Here is a 9,169-nt window from a genome sequence, read left to right as displayed (position 1 = left end):
GCCAGGAGGCTGTGGCAATGGCAGGGTGCCCTCATCTTCTCAGGGAACTGGACTTCGTGGATGTTTTCAGGACCTTGGAGAGGGCCAGAGAAGCTACTTTGTTCTGCAGGATGTTTCTGACTCTTGAAGGTTCTGGATGAATTGCAGGTGAATGGATACCTTTACCTCACAGAGAGGGAAATCAAGAGGCTCGATTATTGCACCAGCATCTGGGGTCTGTGGTCCCCGTGGGGAGGGACATGTCCTTTGTCAGCAGTGGAGGGGACACTGGATACTGCAGTCAGAGCCTGAGCAGTTCCTGTACCACTCAGAGACCTCCATCCAGGTAAAGCTGGATCCCCTACTAAACCACAGGGGGGAATGACTGAGTTTATTACACAGAGAAGGTGACTGTCACTCTTTCTGATTTGAACATGGACATTTAGAGAGAGCTTTATACACAATTCTGTGGCTTTTCAGGCACCATTATTCAAAAGATATAATTTACAGCAAGGTTGAAGGACAAAGTGAAGTTTAAAAATTAGGTAAAATATAGTGATTGAATATACTTGTTTTATTTAAATTTTTTTAAGATTTATTTTGTTATTTTATATGTACCTGCACCTATGTGTGCGTGCTATATGCATATGGTACCCTTAGAGATCAGAAGAGGATGTCTGATCCATTCGAACTGGACTTATGGATGGTTGTCAGCTGCCACGTGGGTTCTGGGAGTGGAACTGGGGTCCTCTGTAAGAGCAGCCATTGCTCTTTAGGACTGACCCATCTCTCTAGCCCATCACTTGTTTCTCTTCGGTGATTTTCTTTTTGTAAATAAAGTTCCAAGATGGTTTTATGAGTTCCATCGTTTGGGTCTAGGAATGAGAGTGGACTAGTAACAGCGTAAAACCAGAGGCCATACACTTCCTGAGGCTCAGTAAGGATAGTTTCAATTGTGTGTGTGTGCACACACACGAATGCACGTGCATGCATATTGTTTGCACATTCCCTTGAAGGCCAGAAGAGGACCTTAGGTTCCTGGGTGCTGATTTACAGGCAGCTATGAGCTGCTTAAGTGGATCCTAAGAACAGAATTTGGGTTCCCTGGGAGTTTGGAACATGCACTTAACTGACGGGCTATCTCTTCAGGCCCACGTGCTTCTCAGCCTCGACTGATATATCTTTAGGAAAACGTGCACTATATCTGCAGGGAGCCTTGGCTGGGTCGGTGTTGTTGATGTTTCTGAAGCTCAGCCATTAGTAGACAAAGGCTAGACACCAGAAGATAGCTTCTATCCATTTCAGCATCACCCTTAACTTTCCAGTTCCTCTATTCTGTCTTGTTTGAACCACAGGCACAGCTGCTTCCTCCAGGACTCTGGAGGTGTGTTCTCGTCGGTTGGACAAGGACGTTTGGCTATGAATAAATGTCAGCGTGACTCAGTGCCTTTTGCTGTACTATTTATGAAATGTTTTGCCTGGAAATAGGGCCGGGGCTGGTTCAGGTGTGTAAATTAGAGACAGCCTCAAAGTCTCTTCAGTTGAACCTCTTTTATAACCATAGAGGCTCTCTGGGGACCACGTCACCAACCACACCACCATTACCCCTGAAAGGATGGCTGAACACAGGCTTTGGGGCTGAGATACTTCTCCAAGCTGTGAGACTGTGGAGTCAAACTGCTGTCGGGTCGTCAGCTTCCCAGCTTCTGTCACATGCAGCTCTTCAGCTTGACATCACAAATTGGAGGGGAAGAGAGTTGAGAGCTCATTACCACGGGTGTCTTGGAAAGTATGGGGGCGAGTTCTGCATTAATTAAGCCTCATGTAAATAATGAGCACATGTTATTTACTTTCTTGGAGAGCTGCTCTGAAGGAAGCACAGAGGCTTCTCCTACAGGAAGCCTGGGGGTCCCTGCGCCTACCGACCATCCCTTGGGGGAGGGAGGGGGAGGCAAGGGTGCTATTTTAAACTCTCTTATTGAAGGAAAAACCAATAACTGGAACATTGTGGGGCGGTTTGTCAGCTGTTTCTGTGAGAAAAGGCTGGGGTCAAGGAACGTCTTCTCCAGTCCTTTCAATGCTGCTCTCTGTTGTGCACAGGAGATGGTCTAAAATATGCCCATCACATCTCCCCAAATCATGTGTTCTTCTTCATCTGTTTTGGGGCTGAACAGAATGGTGGTGAACTTGGGAACATGTAGCCACCTTAGTGGTCATGAAGGGGACTCCACAGGAAGAGAGGTGTTCTCACACCAAACACCCAGATCTGCCTGATTTTGCACTGGATGCCTATAATTATGGGCATCTCTGCACCAAAAAGCAATGGTTCCTCTGTACATATGGATATTTAAATATGTGTCAGGGCTAATGGTCTAGTCTAGGTAAAACAAGCGTCCTATGTGCATTTTCTCTGTGATTTTTTTTTTCAATTGGATGAGCAGAGTGACTTTCTCTCTCATGTGGTACAGGAAGAAACGAACCAGATTCCTTCAGCTCTGTAATTAAATCACATACCTTCATACCTTTGGCTGCTCCCAGCAATCTTCCTTCCCGGAACTACTTGCCCATCAGTCTAGGCCAGAGTTCATAGCCATAAACAAAAGTACAGAAGGCTCATGCCTGATTCTGTTGAGTGTGTGGCTCAAGAATTCACACATGCCGGCACTTACGAGGCTACACACTGGAGCTTCACACACTTAACAATATGATATTGCAGAGGATGGGAGGGGCTATGCACACATGCCAATTTCATACTTCAGGGTGATAAAAGACTTCATGTTCTTTGGGTTTTAGAGCCACCAAGACCCAACGAATGTTCTTCATGCAAACATCATGAGTCTTTAAGCAAGACTTTAAAACACAGGTGCAATTATCATATATGTGAAGAGACCCTGTGGTGGTTTGAATGTGCACTGCCCAGAAAATGGCACTAATAGAAGGTTGGCGTTCTTGGAGGAGGGGTCTCCCTGTGGGGGTGAGTTCTTGAAATCCTTCTCCCAGCCATGTGTGAGACAGTCTGTCCTGGCTTCTTTTAGATGAAGATGTTGAACTCTCAGCTCCTTCTCCAGCACCATGTCTATCTGCACACTGCCATGCCCTCTGCCTTGATGATAATGGACTGACCCTCTAAACCTGTAAGCCAGCCCCGATTACATGTTGTCCTTGGTCATGGTGTCTCTTCTCAACAGTGGAAACCTAACTAAGATCCCAGACTGGATAGTTCATGGGATTGCTCAAATGTCCTTGGCACCATCACTCTTTTATCTTCTGCAATGGCACAACTCAATGTCTCTCCAGTCCAGGGTGCTCCTCCAGTCTTGGTTCTCACAGGACTCCCCTATACAAGGAACTTTCCCTAAAATCTCCTAGTGTCTACAATACCATCAGGCATGGCATCCTCTTCATTGATAGGGTGGAGTCTATTCTCTAGGATGGTCACCAAGTCTCCCTTGTGGTTTTGTAGAGTAGCAAAGCATCTCCGGGGACGGGCACAGATTTTGGGTGTTAGACAGTCGGCTCAGACATGAAGAACACTTGTAACTCTTGCAGAGGACCCAGGTTCTATTCCTAGCATTCATATGATGGCTCACAGTTAAACTTTTAGCGAGTTTCAGAAGATCTAATGTCCTCTCTTGGCCTCTTCAGACATCAGGCAGGCACGTGATGCACAGAGTCCTTTGTAGCCAGAATATTCACACATTTGAATATATAAACACATCTGATTTTTAAAAGGTATGAGCTTTGATTTATGGTCATGGGTGATGCTGAGAGTGGATCCCTATAGCTACCTTTTAAGGGGAGGAAGGACAGAAAATGTTTGAAACCCGGTGGCTGTAGGTGAGGGAGCACCATATGGTCATGTCAGTATAATGCCTCCTAGTTTGGAATTGCTCATTTCACAGCTCTGATGGTGTCCATGAGGCAGAGGTCTCATCACTGACCTGGGGAACTGTCAGCACAGGGGGAAGGCATCAGGTGAATGACTATGTCTTTCTTCAAATACAGTGAAAGAGGTTCTTTTCCCCTTGTTTTCTGTCATCATAGAGTTCTAAAAACCCCTTTGGTCCAGATGAACTTAATTTGAAAGTCATTACAATGGAGATGGGGGGGCTGTGAGCTGACAGTTCATTAAGGAAATACTTGATGAGCCAAGAAAAAAGTGCCAGAGTTAATATTATAAACAGGATTAATGAGCAGGGTGGCTCCAAAAATTCATAAAAGAAAATAACAACAAAACATGCAGGCTGTCCTCTCTGTTGGCATTACAGGCTTCTGACAGTGTGTCCTGATTTGGTTGTGTTAAATGGTTGAGGCTCTAGGCTTGCCCACATGGCTGATGTTGTCTCTCATCTGAACTTGACAGGATAACTTTATGTTTTTGTGTAAACACATTCGTAATGCCTTAATCGCTTTAGCTGATGTGGGCTTGGGTGTTTGCCAGCCAGATAGGAATGAAGAGGCTTAATGTGTTTCTTTTTTAAAAACAACAAAAACAACAACAAAAAAAAACTCCTAAACAAACAAACAAAAAAACAAGTTTGTATTTTTTTTTAAACCAAACAACTTCATATTCACCAGAAAAATAAACTGGAATTTATGTTGTCTGGTGGGTACTTGTTCATCTCTCTAGAGCACTATTGTATTAGGGTTTCCAGAGCAACAGAAATGGCAGAATGAATACACATTGTCTTAGTCAGATTTCCATAGCTGTGAACAGACACCATAGGCAAGGTAACTCTTTTTTATTTTAAGGCTTGTTTTATTTTAATGACTGATCATGTGAGGCCACAGTGAGGTCCCTATGCACAGACATGAAGGAATCTTTATTTCTTGGTCTCTTCCTCCTTGGACAGAGTCTTGATGATCTCCTCCTTCTTGGCCTGGAGGCACTCCTCCCAGGCATTTTTGTGCTTCCCTGGTCTTAGACCTGGGCGCCTCAGCCTGGTCAGCCTGTAGCTTCTTGAGGGCCTCGTCTGCCTTCGGTTTGAGGATCTGCTTCATAAGAATCCATTGGTTTCTGAATAAATTCCTTTTAAGCTTCAGGTACAGGCTGTGATACATATGGCGATCAATCTTCTTAGATTCCCAGTATCTCCTGAGAAGCCTGTGCAGGATCCTCATCCTTCTCATCCAGGTCACCCTCTCAGGCACCCAAGTGTTGACAGTACCCTTTTTCTTCCCTATGACCATATGCCTGCCCTTCAAGGTGTGTTTCTCTCAGCGAGTCTGAGAATGGATAGTTAAATGCTTCCAGATGATCAGGACTTCTTCAATCAGCTCCCTGATCAGCTGACGGGAGTAGGCATTGGCGATTTTATAGGTCTCATTGGGGTCCAACTGGACCGTCATTTTACCACAGTGGAGGACATTAGAGGCAAGGCTCTTCTGTAGCCTGAGCATGCTCATGGCTGCAGACGCAGCAGCCAAGGTAATTCTTATAAAGGACAAGATTCCATTGCAGCTGGCTTACAGGTTCAGAGGTTCAGTCCATTATCATCATGGCAGGAATCATGGGAGCATCCAGTCAGATTACATGCTGGAGGAGCCCAAAGTTCTTGATGCACAGGCAGCAGAAAGGGATTGTCTGTACCACTGAGCATAGTTTGAGTATATACAAATCTCAATGCAAAGCCACCACAGTGGCACACTTCCTCCAACAAAGTCACACCTACTCCAAAAAGGCCACACCCACTCCTACAATGCCACACCTACTCCAACAAGGCCACACTTACTTCAACAAGGTCACACTACTCCAACAAGGCCACACTTACTTCAACAAGGTCACACTACTCCAACAAGGCCACACCTCCTAATAGTATCACTCCTCATGGGTCAAGCATTGAAACACATGAGTCTATGGTGGCCCACTCCTATTCAAACCACCAAACACATCAAAAGTTAATTTGGCTTACAGGAAACTGGATGATCTAACAATGGCTGTCCCATACAAGGGTATTGAGAACCCCATTGGCTGCTCAGACTATGATGATTAATGCCTCAGCCATCTTAACCTGGTGCTGTGAGTTTCCTCGAGTCATTGGTCTTCAGTCTACAATGAGATATCAGAGAAGGTGGTTAGAATTTAGCAAAGGAATGCAGCAGCCGCAGGAGAGATGAACATGCCAGTGAGAATGAAAGCATGCAGACAATAATCAAAGGCTCCTTCTTTCATATTCTTAAATCTGGGTTGCCACCAGAAGGTCCCACCTACACGTAGGGCAAATATTCCTGATTCAAATAACCAGATCAAGAAAATCCCTCAGAAGAGTGCCCAGATGCATGCATTTTAATTGAATTCAGAGCCACTACAGTCAGCAACCAAGATTAGCGATCATGTCTGCCAACTCTCTCATACAATTTATTTTTCTTGTTTGCTTTATATTTTGGGCCCGAGATTAACCAAGTCGTGCCTCTCATATTGCTTAGCCTTGAAGCATTCATCTGCATTCTGTTCTCACTAGAAATCAAGAAGCACATTTTATGTTCACCCCTCTCCTGGTTGATCCCTGCCAAACCCAGGAACCAGCCAGCTTGCTGTCATTCCAGTCTCAGAGACTGGATGGCTGATAAAGAGGCTTCAAGTCCAAGATAAGAGCCCTGGCAAATTTTCTGAAGCCTGATACCTGGCTTGTAGATGGTGCATTCTGCCTATATTTCCCTGGGCTGAGAAGGTCCAGTAAGCTCTCTGGGGGTACTTTTTAAACACAGGGGCACCAATAACACAGAGGGGAGTCCATCTTTATGACTGAAGTCACACCCTCCAAAGTGCTGCTTCCCAATGATGACATCTTTGGCGACATCTTCCTAGGGGTGTGGTAGGGGAGACATTTAGATCACAGGAACCTCTACCAATGGAGATGGCTCTCCTCTAGCTTGCACCGGTATCATCAGGCTTCTGTGTTGAGGCAGCACAGGCAAAGTAAGTCCCAAGCATGTCCCTGCTATGTCCCCTGTACCATGACCCTCACCCTGTAACAGCTGCCCTTGTGTGCACCAGAGCTCAGCTTCCATGATGTCAGTCTTCTGGGATGAACCTCTATCTCCTTTTAAACCCATTGTTAGCTAAAGGATATGGGTCAGTAGGTAAACTGCTTGCTGCACATGCATGGAGACCTGAGCTTGTATCTGCAGGGCCAACTAACAAGTCTAAAGTGGTAGCATGCACTCTGACCCCAGAACCAAGGATATAGAAACATGGGGACCTCTGAAGTTCACTGGCCACCCCATAATCAATGTTTTACTAAGGGTTATACTGCTATGAATGGACACCATAAACAAGGTAACTCTTATAAGGACAACATTTAATTTGGGTTAGCTTACAGGTTCAGAGGTTCAGTCCATTGTCATCAAGGTGGGAACATGGCAGCATCTAGGCAGGTATAGTGCAGGAGGAGCTGAGAGTTCTACATATTCATCTGAAGGCAGCTAGAAAAATATTGGCTTTCAGGTAGCTAGGATGATAAAACCCACACCCACAGTAACACACTCACTCCAACAAGGCCACATCCACTCCAACAGGGCCATACCCTCTAATGCTGCCACACCTGGGCAGAACTTACACACACACACACACACACACACACACACACACACACACACACACAGGCACACAGGCACGCACACACCCAAACCATCACAGGCATCAGTTCCCAGATCCATTGAGAAAATCCTACCTCAAAAACAAAGACAGGAACTGGGAAGATAGCTCAGCATGCAAGGGCACTTGCCACCAAGCCTGAGGATCTGAGTTCAATCCCCAAGACTCACCAGGTGGAATATGGGACTGAATCCTACTACATGTCCCTTGGTCTCTACATATGTGATGTAGCATGTATGTGTCCACCCCGACTAAGTAAAACTATTACAAAGAGGAATGACACACAATATTGTCCTCTGACCTCAATATGCATGCACATACACAAGTCACAAGTGTATACACACACACACACACACACACACACACACACACACACACACACACCACTTTTCTTGGAGAATAGCCTCACGTAGATGTTTTTCAAGATAATACAGGTCTTAGTGCAATTCTTGTTCTATTGTCCATAGAGAGGCACATCTCTAATAGGGCTGGGTATGCACAATGCTTTCCCATCTAACGAAACAGGAAATGGGAACGTTATGTTTCCCAATTTCAGGATGAAAATCAATGCATTCTGCTCTGTGACCTTGCACATTCCTGCTTAACTTCAGAAGTAATGGCCAGCCATTGTTGTCACTTGGTTAATTGGAAGTGCCAATATGACATTGGGGTGGGACATGGATGAGAGACAATATGGTACTGGTCTACAGAAAAACCCACAGCTGTAGGGAGCCGTTCCCCACTTCATTTGGCGTAGTAGTGGCAGCATCAGAGGGAAAATGGCTTATGCTTCTTAAATAAGAAACTAGCTTTTGCTGTTTCATAGGATATAAGCTGTCACAAGCTTGGGTTTCTGTTGATTCTTGTCTTGAGTGAGTGAAGACACAGTTTTCACCTTTTCCTAATAGGCTCTGGGTTTCCCTTTAACATTCTCATCTCAATGCTCGGAATTCCCACTCTTTGTGTGTAATGCCCTTATGGTGATTGAATCACTCTGGTCAGGCCATTAGTCGTAATAGTTACTTAATGTTTTATTTTCAAACACATTGCTTGGAATGAGGGATACAGCTTGGAGTTGAGCCTGAGGAACTGGACACAAGGTAAAAACCTAAGCGTGGGTATAAGTTCTTGTACCAAAACTTGGAGAATTCCTGGGATTTATTGCCAGCCCTTTTGGGCTATACTGGTGAGATTCAGGCCACAGAGAGACCCTGGGTCAAAAACAAAGTAAATTGGTCCTCTGGCCTGCATGTCACACACATGACCACATACACGCATAGCACATATGCATATATGCATACACACAAATGGGAAAACTTGTTATTAAACATCCATGCATGTAACAAATTTTCCTCACAAAAACCTCCAGAGCACTTTCTTTAAAGAGGAGATAGCTGCAAAAACAGATGCAAGGGAAAAAATTTGTAATGGAAATGAGTCTGACACCCCTTCATTATATGGGGATTCATGTAGACTTAGATTTTTTTAAATCCTACTTTAATAAGTGTTCTCAAATGCTTAGAGCCCCCTTCTGGCCCACTGTCCAAAGGTAGGGGAGAAAAGATGATAAATAGTGCAAGAGGATGTGGACCT

The 9,169-nt window shown here is 44.9% G+C and overlaps 1 pseudogene; it reads right to left on the bottom strand.

Moving 5' to 3' along the window:
- Positions 1–4,802: 4,802 nt before the first annotated feature.
- Positions 4,803–5,385, bottom strand: LOC147997956 (large ribosomal subunit protein eL19 pseudogene; annotated as a pseudogene).
- Positions 5,386–9,169: the final 3,784 nt, after the last annotated feature.

This window comes from Rattus norvegicus, chromosome Y (assembly GCF_021556685.1).
Source record: "Rattus norvegicus strain SHRSP/BbbUtx chromosome Y, alternate assembly SHRSP_T2T, whole genome shotgun sequence".
Lineage (NCBI taxonomy): Eukaryota > Metazoa > Chordata > Mammalia > Rodentia > Muridae > Rattus > Rattus norvegicus.
Note: the sequence above shows the minus strand (reverse complement) of the source record. Positions and strands in the feature narration are given on the sequence as shown.